General features: G+C 48.7%; 1 protein-coding gene across 5 annotated transcripts in view; it reads right to left on the reverse strand.

Moving 5' to 3' along the window:
• Nucleotides 1–18,574, reverse strand: part of LOC144734818 (repulsive guidance molecule A-like) — a 124,887-nt gene that overhangs the window by 19,569 nt on the left and 86,744 nt on the right. The window lies entirely within an intron of this gene.

Genomic DNA, 18,574 nt, shown 5'->3' on the forward strand with positions numbered 1-18,574 from the left:
ATTTCAATTAATTTTCCCGCATAATCCAGTACTATTTCAACTGTTGCTTTGTATTGGAATGCAAGCGCTGCAATCTGCAGGGCGTGTAACAGATGCCATAGATCGAGGCCCGCTGAAGGGAATTAAGAGAGGTTATTTTAATGGAGCTATCTTCTGATAGCCTGTTTGCCGGGCACAGGGTAATGCACTGCTAGCTGCAAGAATTTTCACACCTAATTTGTTTTCGTCTCATCAGATGCCCGGCGGGCACAAGTGCAGTATAGCTGGGAGGTGGAGGATGGGAAGCAATGCGGTTTTTTTTTCCTTCTTCTTAAAAGCAGCAAATTAAGTAACTTTTTGTACTTATTTATTTATTAAGCCTCACAAAAGGAGGGCGTACACTCTACTGTTCAAACTAATGGCGAGACGTCTTGCCAACAAAAACGCAAACGCTCATTTATTTATGATTTACTATGCGAGCGTGGGCAGCGTTCCAACACAAGCAGCTTAGCCGTATAAAGCCGCTTCGACCGGCGTTTGATTTCTTGGCCGGTCGAAAAATTATGGACGTGCCGCGCAACGATAAAACAATAATAACAGTACAGTAGGTCATTTACAAAACGGGGTTAACGGCCGATTAGTGTGACTGGAAATGAAATGCATGGGAAAATAAAGCCCACACCAACTTATACGGCAAAGTAGAAAAAATGTTGCCACTCGGCGTTGACATTGGCTGGGAGATTCGATGCAGTGAATCTAACAGTCTCAATCCCAGCATGGAAGGTGGCAGGGGCAGAAACTCAAAAAAAAAACTAGATTCCGTGACCTGAAAGGGAAGTGATAATTGTTCAGATTAACCGAGTGACCAGTGGACTGCAGCATGGACACCAAGGAAGAACACTTTTTTTGGGGTCGACTGTACAGCTTCAGAAATGGTACACATCACAAGTGGATCGATTCATTCCACTTATAATAAATAATAATGCCTTTTATGTTTTACCCAGCAATGCCGTTTTTCTTTTATATTTCAGGAAGGTGCTCCTGGCATCAGGACGTTTTTGACCAACTGCATCTAATGAGTGTTTGGGGCTTGAGAGAGGATATCGGAGAACTCGGAGATGAGGGGGTGACACGCGCAAAGCTCCGCTCGGGTAGATTCAACATTCCAGTACTGTATTCCCACATCTCCTGGGGCTCAATCCTATAAAAAAAACTGATATTCCCAGACAGTCGCCCGTCCAATTGCTCACCAGGCTCAACCCCACTTAGCTTCGGAGATGTGATGGAGCTTGGACGCATTCAGGGCGGTTTGATCGTATGCAAAAGAATATGTCACGGGGGTATTTCATATGCACTCTGCAGCAGATGGTATGCGTTTGCCAACTCCCTGGAGAAATTTAAACGGGTGCCTGCGAAAATCGAACAAATCGACTCTGTGCAAAACCGGCTTAGCGCAAAAGGAGTGCCGTGTGTTTAGTTACCCAGATGGGGGGGGGGGACTGTGCACGTACCAGCTCGAGAAATCCTTAAAATATTAAGAGAGGAGGGGGGGGGGAACTTCCTTTGCTTTCCAATCGTTTGGTTTTTTGCGTCGTCTCGGAAGAACTGCGCGGGGGGACTCCGGTAGTTTTTTTTTTGGTGACCGATGGCAAAAAAAAAACTTTTTCGGAGCTTCAACTTTGCCTGGAAATGTTTACATACTTGGCGAGAATATTTGACAAACTCAATCCCTGCTGCCACAAGAACCCTCCCCAACCCTTTTCATTGTTGCAATTGACACATTTTAGGAACACCTTTTTTTTCCCTCCCCCTCTCTTTCTTTCTCTCTCTGTCCACCAACTCCCTCCCTCCCCCAACCAATTTTTTTTCACAAATTCCAGACCCGTATGACCATCACAAGCAGTTTTTGTTTGTTTTGACTTACAGCTCCACGGTAAAGAAATGGGGAGGGGAAAAATAATAATATAACAAAAAACTCAAAGCCCGCGTCGCATCCCTAGAAATCCAAAATGCAAGGGGCCTTTGTGAGCACCTCGCAAACACGTTGAAAGCCTCGGCATCTACAACGCCGCCGCCGTTGAAATAGTAGATGTTTCACAAGGTTTTTTTTTGCGTGTGCAAACGCTCTCCTCCACCACCCCTCCCCCCTCCTCATTCCCTCACTCCTAGGTGGGGGGGGGTTCAAGCTCTCTAGAGTTCATCAAATTACTTCCTACCCAAGAGGAGGAGATATGGATTCAGATTTGAGTCCGTGTGTAATTCCACCGCAGCCCCCCGCTGTGTTACGAAGCCAGGTTTTACCCTCCGTCTGCGACGACTTACTTCTGGACGGATTTCCTAAGTTCGCAACCAAGTTTCTTCCGCAGGGCACACGTGACATAAAATTCCAGCAGTCAAAACGTACAAATACGGTTATTCTGTGTGGAGTTATACAATTTCATTATCATAATTCACAACCCCTTTGGTTAACCAACTGCGGAGAACGAAGGCCTCACCGCTCCCGTGTCGGCCATTAGCGTTGCGTGACCATACTTCACCGTGCCGATAAGTGCCGGTTGGTGAAGGAGGCAGCAACCAGGACCGGTTCCACTTGCGACTGAAGTTTGCCGTAGCTCAGTCAATCTCGGTGTTCATAGCGCGGCGCGCTAACCACTGCACCACCGCTCCACCGCAGTGATAAATTGCACAACAAATGGACGCGTACGTTCTAGTCATGCGTACACATGCGCGCGCAGTCTATAATCCAAGGGCTCAATGCAGAAATTACGAACATGCCACGGGCGCCTTCACACCGAAACGTGCAGCGTGTCGCCGTTTACCTTTGGTGAACTCGGCAGAACCAAAACAACAAAAAAACCTTCCGTACGAATACTATAGCTGGGAGGGCAGTCATGGGCCTGGTCGTTAGCACACGCCGTGCTTGTCAGCGCCTAGCCTCAGCCAGAAAGCTCTCTGGGGTAAAGCCCGCTCCCCCCATTCCTCTGCGAATCACCGCTCACGCTCCCCGCATTAGCCCCTGCTCTCATCTCGCCCCACTCCCCTGTGCACTCTCCCACCTCGCTCCACTCCCCTGCACACATTCTCCCACCTCTGCCCTCTCATCTCACTTCACTCCCCTGCACACACTCCCACCTCTACCCTCTCTCATCTCACTCCACTCCCATGCATGCATTCTCCCACCTCTACCCTCTCATCTCACTACTCGCCTGCACGCATTATACCACCTATACCCTCTCATCTCACTCTACTCCCCTCCACTCTCCTTCGTCTCCCCCCCTCATCCCACTACAACCGTCTACGCTCCGCTGGCTCCAGCCACCAAATCTTTCTGTCGAAGCCCCCATTCAACCTTCGCTCAGCGGGATGTTGCTCATTTACCTCTGTTGCCTCCAGTCTGAAACTCCCTTCCACACAGCCGCCCGTGCTGTCGATTCCCTGCCTCCTCTTCTGGTCCAGGCTCAAGACTTTCCTCTTCCCCACAGCCGACGACGACCGTAACTGCATATTTAGACGCAGGTACATTAAGACTCTACATAAATACAAGTAGCACGGTAAATTGTGCCGTATATATTTGCTCTGTCCTGCTCTCACCTCGATGCCCACGGTCACCGACGGCAATCGCTCTCCGGTAACATCTTAAGGAAAAAAAATCGCACACCAATCGCTCCGTCTCCATTCAGCGCCTCCACTCCACGCGCATCGTGCGTGTCTCCTTTTAGGGGTTAATGTTTTAGCGCGATGAGTCGGCGTTCTCGGACGCCGTCGCGATGACATTTCGCAGCAGAGCTTGTGAAATGAAAACGTTTAAAATAAAAAAACGCGGCCGGTGCTGGTCAAACTCTCGCTCGCTCCCAAACGCCCGTTAGAACGAATCGACAAAGCGAGAGCCGCGACGTGCCGTCAACATAATCTCCCCCGGCACGATCGCGCATCGGATATCTCTTGGGTTCTGCTTCAGTCAGCCCGAGCCTTAGACGCACAACTGGTCATCGGCAGCAGACAAAGCATTTTTATCATTATCACCATCACAATCAGCCATGAGCGGGGTCCCACTGCCGAACGAAGGTGTCCCCAAGCCATCGGCATCATCGTCATCACTCACGCAATCCTGAGGATGCAACAATTTATCTGATAACCTGCTCACGAGTTTATTTTACTCCTATACTGAGCAGCACGGTGAAGTATGGCTTAAATAAACCTCCTGACGAACACGGCATGGGGACGCCTTCAAATCCAGCAGTGGATTAACAAAGGATTGTACATTATGATTCTTTTTAACACCATTATATATTATTAAACAGCACCTTACGTTTGTGACAACAACAAAAAACTGCGAGAACGAATTCCCTCGTTGCCTTTGCGGCTTGCAAACTCGGCGATCCGGCAACAGCGAGTTAGCGAGACTAGGCACCGCGATTATTCCACCGGGTGCCTCCCTCTTACACTCCACCCCCCCCCCTCCACGATTTACGCTACCCGTCCGTGCGCAAAAAAAAAAGCCGACAAAACCGCAAATGCGCATTTCATACCTCCGGGCCTTTTGACTCTCTCTCTCCGCTTTTATGGACGGACGCGGACGCGCGCGCGTGGGCGGTCAATAGTCGCTATTACCGTTCCTTTTAAAAAGGGGGAGCGCGAAAGGCGATCTCTCTCATCAGTTTCATTTTGTCAAACGCGCACTAAACGGCAGTCAGTGCGCCGGCCGGTCGATGCCGGTGTTTTTATTCGACGTGACGATTCGCCACCTGCTCGCCCCAGCCGGGCAATGCCTGTGGCTGGGCTAGGGCTGGGCTAGGGCTGGGCTAGGGCTGGGCTGTGACTGGCCTGGGGCTGTGGCAGCAGAGTTGGGCTAGGGGTGGATGAAGGCTGGGCTAGAGATGGGCCGTGGCTAGGCGAGGGCTGGGCTAGGGCTGGGCTAGAGATGGGCTGTGGCAGAGCTGGGTGAGGTCTGGGCGAGGGCAAGGCTAGAGATGGGCTGGGCTAGGACTGGGCTGTGACAGCAGAGCTGGGCTAGGGCTGGGCTAGGGCTGGGCTAGGGCTGGGCTAGGGCTGGGCTAGGGCTGGGCTAGGGCTGGGCTAGGGCTGCGGCTTGGGCAGCCCATGGGATTACGAGGCGTCCCCAACGGCGAATTATCAAATCCAGTTGTGGCGTGAGAAACGTCACCCTGGCAGCTTAACACTGCTAAAGCTCGCTCCCAATTATGTCCCATCACTTAATTTTTACACTTCCTCCAATATTATTACACACTTCACTTCTTCCCCCCCCACCCCCCCCGTTTAAAAAGCGAAAAATAAATAAGTCACGCCCGCTGCAGGGTTGGTTTATGCGAGCGGATGAACGGTTCCACCAGTGGCGCAGTGTAGCGTGGTTGATTTGGGCTCTGGTGCAAGGAATGAAATTATTAAATGGGGCAATCCCCGATCCACCTTATCTCCCCACGTCCCACCACTCCCCCTCTTTATAGCCCAGCACCTGCGCCCCCCCCCCCCCTGGCCGGTGAGCCCCTGGTGCAATTGCACCACCTGCACACTCGCCAGCTGCTACACCACCACGCTCAAGCAGGCAGGGAAGTTGTGTTGGGACATGAGGACGGACGGGGCATACAGGAAGATAGCGCTCTCAGCCACACGGCTTCGACGACGACAGACACGACCCCAACAAAAATCCATAAAACCCTCGTGGCGAGAGGCACGCCGGCCTTGGCAAATACACCGAGGGAGGTAATGGGCCCGTTGGAGGCATTGTGCGTCCGACGACGCTGAGCGTCCCCCAACAAGTGGGCCTGTATAAAGCAAGCCTGCAGGGGACAAGCAGCAAATGCCAAAGAAGAAGACGTGCACACAAAGAAAAAAAAAACTCCCAAAAGCATGCACAAGATAAAGTTTCAGTCGGGATGTAGGGGTTTTGTCAGTTGCTGGATTATTTTCGCCAACGATAAATGCATCCCATCACGTGCGTAAGATTAGATTATTTGCAATCTACGCAAATAACCGATTCAATTTACGCTAATGAAATAACAAATAGGCATGAAGGTAGAAAAAGACAAAATTCAATCAATTAAACCGTGACTGGATCATAATAATTCACCAAGTTGCCCACGGTAAGCAAGTCGCTACATGCCTAATCTTAAGAGAAATTACAAAAGCATTAACATTTTTTTACCCAATAAACTGTTCTTCAACAAATGTACTTTCCCTTCTTTCTAAACATGTTAAACTGCTCACCGTCCCAGATCGCCGGATTGCTTGGTTTGAGCGGAGGCTGCCAGAATTCCTCCTTTGCGCCGGGGGCTTTTAGGCTGGAATAACGGGGACTACACCGCTGTGTGTCTGGTCGCGCTGTCCTCAGAACGCTGACAAATTCCACGGTGCCACGCGCTGGCACAACTGAGGATGGGACGGAGATCAACCGTCTGTACCGCGGTGGGGGGGCAAGCCACGGGACAGTCTGACACGGGCGCGCGCAGACACCACAAACAGCCAGGGGCTCCTATAACACCCCTCTCCATCATCAATCTGATGCAGGATGTCGACATTTCTCCAGCCACGACTCAGTCTATCAGACTTTTCGGTCCCATCCGTGCCGTCCGTGATCAACCACCAAAACACCGCAGATCAAAAATACTCTTCCCTTTCTAATGTATTCCCTGGTGCTGCCCCACTTTGGCATTCTCTCCCATCCATTGCCCTTCCCACTTGTATTATCACCTTGCGCAATTCAAGACATTTATTAGCTCATCTATTATACCTTCAACAGCGCCGTTAGTCGCTGGCCACTTTCATTTGGGCTCTAGGACCTGTGCTCAGTGAATGCGAATTTAAAATTAAGTTCATACACAGCCCTCTTTAATTCCACAGCTTGATGCAGGCCTCCCACCCACACCATGCTATATTGGTCATGATGCTTGTTTAACTATACTTCACCACACTGGCCATTGTGGGTTGGTACTAGGCAGAGGAAGGGGGGGGGGGCGCAGGATGAGGACTGGTTTTGTTTTCCTTTTTCCAGTTTTTTTAGGTTAGATCGCGTAAATATATTTGTCATTAAACCCACCACCACCTGACAACCAACTAGTAAGGTTTGCATGGAAACAGAACATGCCAATTCGTTACTAGTACAGCACACCGGTGTGTTGGAGAGCCAAGCCACGTAACAAACCTACTAAATGGCTGTGTCGGGTGGTGGCGGTTTTAACGACACATTGATATATTTACACAATCTAACCTCAAAAAAACTCTTATGGATGATATTGGTCGCGAAAGCCTACGTGTTAAACTGCTTTTGTTTTGACTCGCCAGTGATGTTCGCAGTGGCTGGGATTTGAACTCGTGCAACTGGATTCATAGCACCGGCACGCTCAGAACACACGTGTCCACGTAGCTGTGCACCCAGTTACCAGGACACCGACTACAACTCAAGGTGGCCCATTAACACTGCTCCCTAAAAAGGAAGGAATATTCATTAAAACACTCTTTTCAAAGAAAACCACTACAATGAGAGGTACATTAGCACCTCTGTAAATGCACACGGCTAGCCAAGACCACTACAAAATGCACAGATGCATGAATAGAGATAAGCTAATGAAACACTCATCTGCATAAGAACACAGACTCGTACAAAAGATGTGTTTTTTTTCTCCCCTACCCTGGCTCGAAACGCAAAATCACGCGGCGCTTTAGACTACGATCACTAGGGGCAACCTGCGTGCCGTCCAAGTCTCCCGGCGCGCGCCCTTGCTCACGTCCGACTCTCCGGCTCCTTGGCCGTGGTTTTCACAACGCAGAGCACCGGCCCGAGCATCTCCCCACAGCACGGCACGAGCGCGCCCGCGCATCAGGCGGCTGTGCGGCGGAGAGGGCTGGCAGATCCCGCGGAGGTCCGCCAAACTCCCAAATGTCGCCGGGCTGCAAGGTGGCCGGGAGGTGTAAGCGGTGTAAATGGGTTACTGAACTACCCTGTTCTGAATGTTACCCCCCCCCCCCCTCGTACGTGCAGGCTTATTCTGGGAGTGCCACTTGTATGTATCTATTCATAATAAAGGTTTTTGGGTTATCTATGTTGAACTTCTTAAGCATCGTACGTAGCCCAACCGTGCTTTCCTCCCACACGAAGCCAAAGCCGTATTCGTGAAACTGGCCCAACGTTGAAAAGCAGCACCCTCCTGAAAATGAGCCTTGAGACGACTTTCATGGATAAATGACATTCAAATAATGAGTAGTTAATTACATGACAGTGACACGTGTGTGTGTGTGTGTCAGAAAATATCAATTTATTTTTGGTTACGTGCTCTTTTTAAAATGAATTTAACACTTCAATTACTTTTGACTTTAATCTACCAGCCCCGGGTTTAATTACAGCTACCGAATCACCGTGCAAAATTGCCTGCCTCTGCTTAGCGTTAATGGCCTTTTTTTTTAGACGATTAATTTTCGGGCTTTAACGGCGCGACAGCGATATCATCCTGGGAATGCGGCACGATCTGATTAGCCCCGTGACGCGGTCACAACCACCGCGTTTGGACAATGACATGCGCCGAAGATCGTCGTCTATTAAGAAAAACTAAAATTCCGCTCCCGTTTCTCCTCGAGCAAGTCGCGGCACGTGCATTAATCAGTGTGCCGATTCACAAATCACCGGGATGAAATATGGACGGGTGGGCTCAGGAGCGTGAAGCGTCGTTCCCAATTTCCGCCGTTACCGTGAGACATTTACTATTTTGACAACTTTGATTTGACCAGGTAAAGCCCACTGAGCTATATAGCTCTTTTTCACAAGCGATCTGGTGACAAATGATAGCTTAACGAAGTGGACTATCATCGCGTGGAAAATTATAGCAGCCAAATACTCTAAAAACGCATGTCGATTCTAAATGCGGAGGGGAAAAACCGGAGGACCCGGAGAAAATTCGATGTAACCACAGGGAGGACATGCAAACTCCAAATATGAAGGCGTCAGGATTGTGATCGAACCCGCAAACTCCTGTATACCAGGTGAGGTAGTTAACATTCCGCCACAGCTGCCACATCTAGAATTGTATTAGCATATCAGTTGTAATTCATTTGAATGTTGAGAATCGATAAAAAAAATCGATCATGATGCACATCATTATACCCAATGTTGTGTAATTTCAGAATGTAATGCAGCAATATTACAAGTACTCATTTTGATTCCCAGAATTAAATTTCATCCTTTAGATTATGTTCGGCTCTCAATCTGTATGATTAATTTTTTCCCCAGGTCTCCCTTACAACAGGGTCAAGCTGCCACCTACTGTATCCTTACACGGCTATCGATCACAATTTAAATCAATTAATTCACCTAAATGTACAGCGATAAACAAGACAACGGGAACACATCAAACCGTAGAGAATCACAATTTGTATTTATACTGGAGGAATCTGATGAGCTATGAAACTATTTTTCACAGATGTCCAATAGGGGCGGGTAAGAACGTTACAACAGCAAACAGTGCAAAAACATGATAGTGCAAAATACATGAAAGGTAAACAAATCACCGAAACACATACAAATAAAACTAAACCATCCCCATTCTAAAAGGCAAAGCCCACCGAGGTATTCACTTATTTTCAGAAGCAACCAGGCCACAAACAATATCTCAATAAAGTGGCCCATCATTTGGACATTTATAGCACCAAACTAATCGAAATAATCTCAACGCATGTTTATAAATGTTTAGAAATCGCACACGACTACAGCTGGCATTTAGAGAGATCCCCAATCTTGCTTGGCTTCCAGCACCCATAAATAAAATGCAACCTGGCAAAAAAAAACATACCTCGTGGGGGTCCATTCCGAGTCAGATATGTCCTCTGTGTGTAAGTTGGCTGATCTATAAGCACGTGTGTGTGTGAGACCACTAAAATAAGCACTTAGCTAGCACACCGCAATCCACGGGGAGAGATACCCCCTCCGTCTACTATCACAGTCCCCGCAAGTGGCTTCTTCTCGCCGTGTGTGCCCGACATCTCAAAAAACGGGAATATCTTACGCTAAAACACAATTTAACACGTAGGATTTCGCGACAATACCATACATGAGGGTTTTTTTGGGGTTAGATCTCGTTGATATAAATGTGTCGTTAAACCCGCCACCACCCGACACAGCCAACAAGCCACATAAACAGAATATGCCAATTCGTTATTAGTACAGCACACCAGTGTGTTGGGAGAGCCAAGCCACGTGACAAACTTTACTAATTGGCTGTGTCGGGTGGTGGCGTGTTTAACGACACATTTATATATTTACGCGATCTAACCTAAAAAAACTCTGTCATGGATGATATTGGTCGCGAAAGCCTACGTGTTAAACTGCTTTTCTTTTGACTCGCCAGTGATGTTCGCAGTGGCTGGGATTCGAACTCGTGCAACTGGATTCATAGCACAGGCACGCTCAGAACACACGTGTCCACGTAGCTGTGCACCCAGTTACCAGGACACCGACTACAACTCAAGGTGGCCCATTAACACTGCTCCCTAAAAAACAAGGAATAATCATTAAAACACTATTTTCAAAGAAAAGCACTACAATCAGAGGTACATTAGCACCTCTGTAAATGCACACGGCTAGCCAATACCGCCACAAAATGCACAGATGCATGAATAGAGAGTACAGCACACCAGTGTGTTGGAGAGTAAACCCAAATCATTTACAATTCGAGTATGACATTTTGCCAGTAATTACAACTAGCGTCATTAGGCGACACAATACGGCAAGCAATTGAATTTTATGTGCCAATAGGTCTACCCTTCACAACGTGATAGGACGTCCCCTTTTCAATGAACCCTCTTTCACAAGTTCGAGATAATCGTTGGAATAATTTAACTGTGGTTTTTCCAACAAGATAAATTTACCCTTAATTCTAGATTTGAAGCTTTCGTGACTGCAAGGATTCATATTCTTAGGTTTTTTCGGTAAAGTCACGTAGGTAAAATTTTTTTTTTATTAATAAAAGTAAAATAAATAAAAATCACGACGTTTCGGAGGCAACACAAGCTTCCGTCTTCAGGTGGAACCGTCACAGCCCGACAGCTGTATCAAGTTGTCGGGCTGTGACGGTTCCACCTGAAGACGGAAGCTTGTGTTGCCTCCGAAACGTCGTGATTTTTATTTTATTTTTATTAATTTTAATTTTTTTTACCTACGTGACTTTACCGAAAAAACCTAAGAGTATGAAACTTACCCTTGCAATGGAAATGTGGAATCTCCACCACTGGCCCAGATCCGCCATCAGAAATGAGCAATTGCACATTGTTCGTTTTATTCCTTGGCTTTCCTGTAGTTTGAATAGATTTTCACCTGTACCACGAGTAATTATGTTTGGCATTCATCATAGCTTGTCTGCAATATATCTATAGTATCGAATGTAGTTGTCATTATTGCTATTATTGTTATTGACTTTTATTGTATTTGGGATTTTATTTGTATTTGTGAGTGTTAGTTTTATTTTGTGCACAGCGCTTTCAGATATTTCAATATGAAAGGCACTTGATGGATTAAAGATAATTATCATTATTGGTACCCCAATTGGCTATGTTAGTCTTTCAACTGTGAACAATATTAGCATGCAGACAGTCCTAGGTTTGAGCCTGGTTGCCACAGTATTTGAATGGGAAACCACCAGCAGGGCTTGCCAGGTGTTGTAGGGGTGGGGCTGTGTTATGCATTGAGAACTTCTTTTGCACCGTAAGTAGCCAACCGTGCTACAAATCGGAGGTGTGGTATTACTGTATATTTAAAAAAAAAGGTTTGACCAGCTGGCGGGCTATCCGCCTGTCTACCCCGCCTGGACGGACGATCACGGACTGTGAGTTATTACCATGGTCGGAGTTTGGGAGGGGAGGGGGGGCAGAATGTGCGCTCGGTGAAGTGTTCATTCCTTCCGCATTGTAGACAGCAGCAGATTTTCCTCCCCCACTCGTATGAGAGCAGCGGTGGTGCTGGATTTTCTCCGGATTTTCTCCGGTTTCCTCCTCCCACACGAAGTCCAAAACTCTCATGAAAAAAGGCATCACAGCCACCACATCCCGACGGAGCAGAAAACCCTCTTTGCATAAAGAGAGGCCCCCCCCCCCACCTAGGGCATTCGGCGAGACTTTCCTCGGGATAAATAATTGGCATTATTACATTATGTCATTGTTATTTTAGTAAACTCACCCAGGCGCTGCGACTCCTTCCGACGGTTAATAACCATTTCACACTCGGCGGTTACTCGTGAAGGCAGTTTACACTGGCGGAGGAGGTCGAGGAGGAGGAGGAGGAAACGTTCCACTGGAATATTTCGCAAAATAATTTAACGGCTCAAGTCCCCGGAGAGCCCTTTGCTGCGGCGCAGCCGCGAGGAGCGAATATCTGCATAAGCGTGCCACACGCTGAGCCGTGACTTCGTAGGACGCAGCTTGCTCGCTCTAATGAAATTTCCTTGAAATAATGTTTCCCCAATTTGTGTACGGCTTAGCGCTGTTTGTCATACATGTGTCCTTTCCCCCCCCCGCCGGCACCCCCTTTCTCCTCCTGGGGTGGGGGTTTGGGTTGACTTGTGCCGACTCAACCCCTTCCCAACCCGACAGGACGCGCCTTGGTAAAACAAATCAACAACGGTAAAATGTGCGTGAATTATTGCCGCGGGCCCGTGGTTGGCACTCAGATGTTTAACCCTGCTTACCAGGCAGGAAGGCGTAATTTTAAAACAAAATGTCTCAGAGGGCATTAGGGGGAGAGAGGGCAGTTTTTGGGTGACGTGGGGGAAGGTGGGGGAAATAATTAGGGTTTTCAGTTTTAACCAATTAAGCGCCGATATAAAATAACACTGCCGGAAGAAAAGTTTGCGGAGCAGGTCCAATAATGCCGGGTGGATATCCTATTTCCAGAGAGCCGAGAGCCGTATATTGTTCAGGTCACGGCCACAAAACAGCAACCCCACTTACTCATGTATACATGTTCTGCCCCAAGCCCTCTCTCTCTGTGCTGATGTGCTCAATATTTAGGAGACGTATTTTGTGGGAACTGGAGAAACCCTTTTGTAAGCAAAAAATACTGCTGACTGTAGCCCGGTCTATACGGAGCTTGAGGGTTAGGGGGGTGGCTACGGTGGGGTTAGGGTGGAGCGGTGGCACAGTGCTTAGCACACTACGCCATGCATGTAGAGAGACCCGAGTTCGATTCCCGGCCACGGCTAACATCGGTTGCGGGCGACATCTGAACCGGTCGCCACCTTCGCCGACCCACTGTGACCAGCGTGGCGTGACTCCGGTCAAAGAGTCGCGCTCGCCTGGGTTAGTTACCGACAGCTGACAAAAGCGTGGAGAGGTCTTCATCCGGCAGTAGACCGACAAAGAGGTTGCCAATGAGTACAGCAATGCCCCGGTTTTACGTCGGGGACACGTTTTCTGAAAAGGTGCGAAGACGAACAATCGAAACGACGTAAATCGAAGCGATTTGCAGGGTCGGTCGGTTGCAGGCGAAGGCTGAGAGGCGACGGATAACGAGAGGGCGGATGATGACGTCAGCGACGTAACTGCGGGTCGAGGCAACGCAAAATCGGGCAGCGGTGTCAATAAAGCGACGACGTATTTGCAAAAAGACGTAAAAGGTGGAGACGTAAAATCTGCGTGTTATTAATATTAAAGTGGGGTTGGCCCACGTCCACGTCTGCCCATCGATGAAGACATTCGATCGTGTGGCGTAAAGGGAACAAAATGAGCTTGAGGAGGCTGCTCTGACCCCCCCCCCCCGCGTGCTTGTGTCGTCGCTACCACAGCGCCGCGCGCGAGCCCCTGGGTGAAACTCCCCATTTCCAGAAAATGCCAGAGTCAATAGAAATTGGCAGTAAATATTCCACAGTGGCATTTGGACGCTATATAAATCCACACGCTATTGTATTATATCCACCCTCTGGCGCCAATGCCTGGAGTCCCCCTCCTGGCAAACCCCCAAGTGACCCCCCCCCCATCATCGGGGTCCCTCCTGGTAAAGACCCCCACAAAAGCAGGCCCCCCTTTCCTATCCCCAAGTCTCGACAGCAACTGTCGGACCGTATGCAGCAACGAGACCCCGAGACCCCCCGTCCCCCGCCGCCTTGGCAGCCTCCCTCCACCCACGAGGTTCTCTCGTACAGAGAACCATCCAGGCAGGGTCAATTAGCCGAGTCCACTCTGCACCAGGCTCGAGGCTAATTACCCCCCTTCGACAACCACAGGCAGGCGTACGGGGGGGAAGGACAACGGCGGAGGCAAGCGGCGGCCGCCACAGCAAAAATTGTGCAGCGTCATCGATTTAAAAAGAAGAGAAACAACAGAGTTAGCGCTCCAGCTGACTGGTGTGAGCTTTCCTAATCGGCTTTACCTAGTGGGGGGGGAGGGGGGTAAAGCAAAGATGAAAAAACGTTGTCGTTTGTAGGGTCGCGTTCAACCGACCGAGACAATGCCTTTGCCGGGGCAGGCGAGCACGACTTGTTAGGACCCCCGCTGAAGCCTCCTCCCGGTTGTAGCCAACGGCACGTCTCCCGACCTTCTCCTCCCGCAGCCGCCCAGTGGCCACCGCCCGCCCGCCGCCCACTAATCCCTCGCAGGCCGCCGCCAACCCCCACCTGCGTGACTCGCCGCACCACTGCCCAGCAACCTCCTTCCCCGCCTTGGCACAGCAACGCCAACCCTGTCCCCCCCCCCCCTGCGATGGATCCCCATGTTCTTTTTCCCCCCTCTGCCGACAACCGACTGCCTATTTCTCTCCATAAAATAAATATGAATGCCTGCCGTTTCAGAACAGGGTCCCAAGATGTGAATTGTATTTATACGCAATACAAAGATCCCCCTTCCCCCTGTTAGTCCAGGCTCAAGACTACTTTTCTTCCCCCTCTTCCCATAAACTATTTTTATTTTACCAGGTAAGGCCCACCGAGAGCTCTTTTTCAGAAGCGACCTGGCCACAAATGATAGCTCAATGAAGCGAATTATCACGTGGACATTTCGATCAGCCAAATACTCTAAATACACGTCGATTCTAAATGTGGAGGGAGAAACCGGAGGACCCAAATAAAAATCCACGCAAACTCCAAATATACAGCAGGCATCAGGGTTGGTTGGGATTGAACCAATGACCTGTATACCAGGCCATCTCACAACCACCGTGGTGTCTCTATATAAACGAAACACAGTATATCTTCGAGGAAACGTGGTCGCATTTGGATGCCACGTACGCTCGCTTGACTCAGCCGAGACCTCGGTCCATCGCCGACGTCCGCAGGGAGAGAGACAAAGGCAGCTCTCGCTCGAACCTCATGGGGACCGAATGCTGTCACCGTGAAGGGTGGGCAGAGCGAGCGGGCAGACGAGCGAGAGGGCGGTTAAAGCAGAGAGGTAGGATTGTGCTTGGGGAGCGTGGTTAGGAGGGGGGGCTTTGGGTTGGTTGGTTGGGAGGTGGGAGTAAAAGCGCAAAAACAATGACAGCGGCTCCTCGCAGTCAGGATGAACCACCTCTTCTCGCTCGCCGGGGGAAGCTTTTCACTTCACCGGCTGACAAAGGCACGCTCCCCCCCCCCCGCGTCCAGCGCGTGTGCAGAATTAATTTCCATTTGTCACTCGAGGGCGTTAGGTTCATTCGGTCGAACGGTGCGCGGGCGGGGGGGGAGGAAGAAAAAGGCGCTCGCTTAATTTGTCGTTAAGACCTTTCAGCCCGTTAGCGCTCGCAAGCGCGCGTGCGCTTCGTTCATTTACTAAGAGCTTGGCCATTTCTGACGGCGCTTAATTCGATTACGGGCTGCTGTAATTAATGGCTTCGTAAAAACTAGAGCCCCCTCCCCCCCTCTCCCTCACGGGGCTGTATAGATTTACCTTTATTTGCATCGGTGACCAAGGCTATTACGTTTCCTTGCCAAAACCCAAAAAAAAAGAACACGCAAGCAAATTAAAGACGAGAATTGCTCTTACAGGTTAAGGTGGCCTCGTCCGAATTGCCAATTACTCACCCGGGCAATCCTCGCTTTAGTCTAAAAAAAGACACTCGTACAGGCCGCTAGACCTCCATTGGGACGTTCCGCCAAAATTAATCCGCGAGAATTTGGGCTTTGGTTTACTTGGCATAGTTTACGCGCCAATTTCCACCGCTTTATATACGCAATAGCCGATGACGAGATTACTTCGCTGCTTAATAGAGGATTATTCACAAAGACCGCACTGCTGTACAGAATCCGCCGTGGCAAGATAATGAGACATCGATTCTCCGGGAGAAAGCTAAAAAAAAAAAGGTGTACTAATCAGCGGAATGATTTATTCCCAGCGGCCATAGATGTATTTAACTCGTACTTTTGGCGAACATGAATAATTAAGAATCCTGAATAAAGGGGTCACACGTGGGACTGTGCTACAATGTCGGAACAATTACCGCTATCAGCAGAATGCGTTGGCATTCATGAGTTATCTGAACGTGCCCTCGGAAAGCCCAGGTAACAAGACATTAACAAGACATGCAATTCAATGCAATTAATATCGCCACAATTGCAAAATGAAACTGGCTACCCGAGTTAGATTCCTGACCACGGCTGACCAGTGACGAGTGATGTTTTGTACCAGTCCTGGGGGTCCCCTCTTAATCAACTTGCACCGGCCGGCGTGGTGAAGTATGGTCAAAATAACCCCGACGACCCACCCGGTGTGGGAAGGCGTTCATTCAGTACTGGATTGACCAAGGGGCTGCATTTTTTTTCACTCGATACATGAAACATTAATAATGTGCTATGAAGTAGGATCACTGCCCAAAACATTAACGAATGTGAGTGGGTTTTTTTTGGTTAATTGTGCACCACTGTCAACGCAGCAGCAGCGCCACCAAATAATTTGTGTAAATGATAATTAATCAAACGAAGAATTCATGACACACACACACAAAGTAAACCGTCACGTGTTTAAAAACACAGCACACAGGCGGAATAGCCGCGTAGGCATCATCAAATATCAAACGTACTGGTACTTTACAACATGCAATTCCAATTAATAAAAAAAACAAGCAAGCACTAACCTCACCGAGACCTAAACCATTCCGGCTTGCGGCGTCTCCGACCCAGCGTTTGAAGACCCGAGGAGCTAAAAATCACGTTCTCCTCTCGACAGAGAGAGCTGCGGCCGACGCCGCAATGTGGTTCTCAGTGCACGGGCACTGCAAGCGTGGCGCCGTGGTCAGCCCGAACCACAAATAAAGACGGAGGAGAGGCGCCGTCAAGGCGCTGCACACCCCTCCGACTCCCTACTCCTAGACACACATTGGCTCAACCATCTCAATGTAAAATGAGAGTTGTTGCTCGACATCAACGTCAACTATACGTTGCGTTTCTCTTTCTTGCAGAGGCATAATGCAGCCACCACCTGTGGGCACAGCAGACCATGACCTGATTCATAGCGCAGTGCCGCCACCTGAAGACGGCTGCTTGCGTTGTCGCCGAAACGTCGTGAGAATTATTTTATTATGTTTTATTTTTATTATTTTATTACTTCCCTTCTACGTGACTTTACCGAAAAAACCAAGAACATGACCTTCGTCGTTTAATCAACGAGTGGAGGCGGCGGCACTGCGCTATGAATCTGGCAAACAGGTATTGATGCAATGGCCAGAGCTGCCTTCAGTGGCGAATGACATCTGAACGGGTCCTGGGCACCCCCTTCACCAACCTTCTGCTCAAGCAGGTGCAGTGGGAAAGAAAAAAAACTGAAACGGACTTGTACCGAGTACAACTCCCGAACGGTATAGAATGGAAAAGCCAGAGAAACAGCAGCGCTTGGGCGTCAGGAGCCCAGAGGTCACCAATGCCCCCGCCACTGCGCCAGTTTGCACCGAGTGTGTGGCGTGATATTTGGCAAGTGTCTGGTAAATTCTGTGGCCAATTGCCAAAGCGCGCGTCCGTCTTCCAAGAAATTAACGGCTCTGATCCTGTGACGCCACTGGCAAGAGGAGGAAAATTGTTCGGTGTTTGACGCAGTTCAAATACCAGACGGTGAAAAACTCATCACTATGTAGCATACAAAATAACAATAATCATAACTTTAAACTTAACCACATTTTCCATTACAAGAGCTTATAAGCTCATTACGTTAGCACCGGTTTAAAGAACTGTGATGATTATATGACATTAAAAGTTAAATACATATTTAAAAGTATTCCTTTCCAAATTTTGTAACTGTTCTTCAACCATATGTACGAAATTAACATAAAAACCTACAGACAGCAGTGCATCACCCTGTGTCAGAGAACAACCCCAGCAGAAAACATCGTACTCCTGGTGAAGCCACTTCAATAGGAATATGTATCCACAGCAGGGCTGCACCGCGCATATAACCTGCAAAGAGTGTTTCATTACATGTTAAACAAAACCTTTTAAATTCTCCGGAGTGGGAATGAGCCAAATCGAATTTTAATAAAACCTGAACATTTTATTTATTTCTTCTTTATATATATGGTCACTGGTGACTGGGCCATTAAAAAAAACACGTAAAAAAAGTATAATCTGCTAGCCCGCTGTGATTCAGGACGATGGCTCTTTTTATCCATAAGAAGTTGTTTTTTGGGTTAGATCGCGTAATTATATAA

The sequence above is a fragment of the Lampetra planeri genome, chromosome 53, assembly GCF_965212315.1.
Source record: "Lampetra planeri chromosome 53, kcLamPlan1.2.h2, whole genome shotgun sequence".
Taxonomy (NCBI): domain Eukaryota; kingdom Metazoa; phylum Chordata; class Hyperoartia; order Petromyzontiformes; family Petromyzontidae; genus Lampetra; species Lampetra planeri.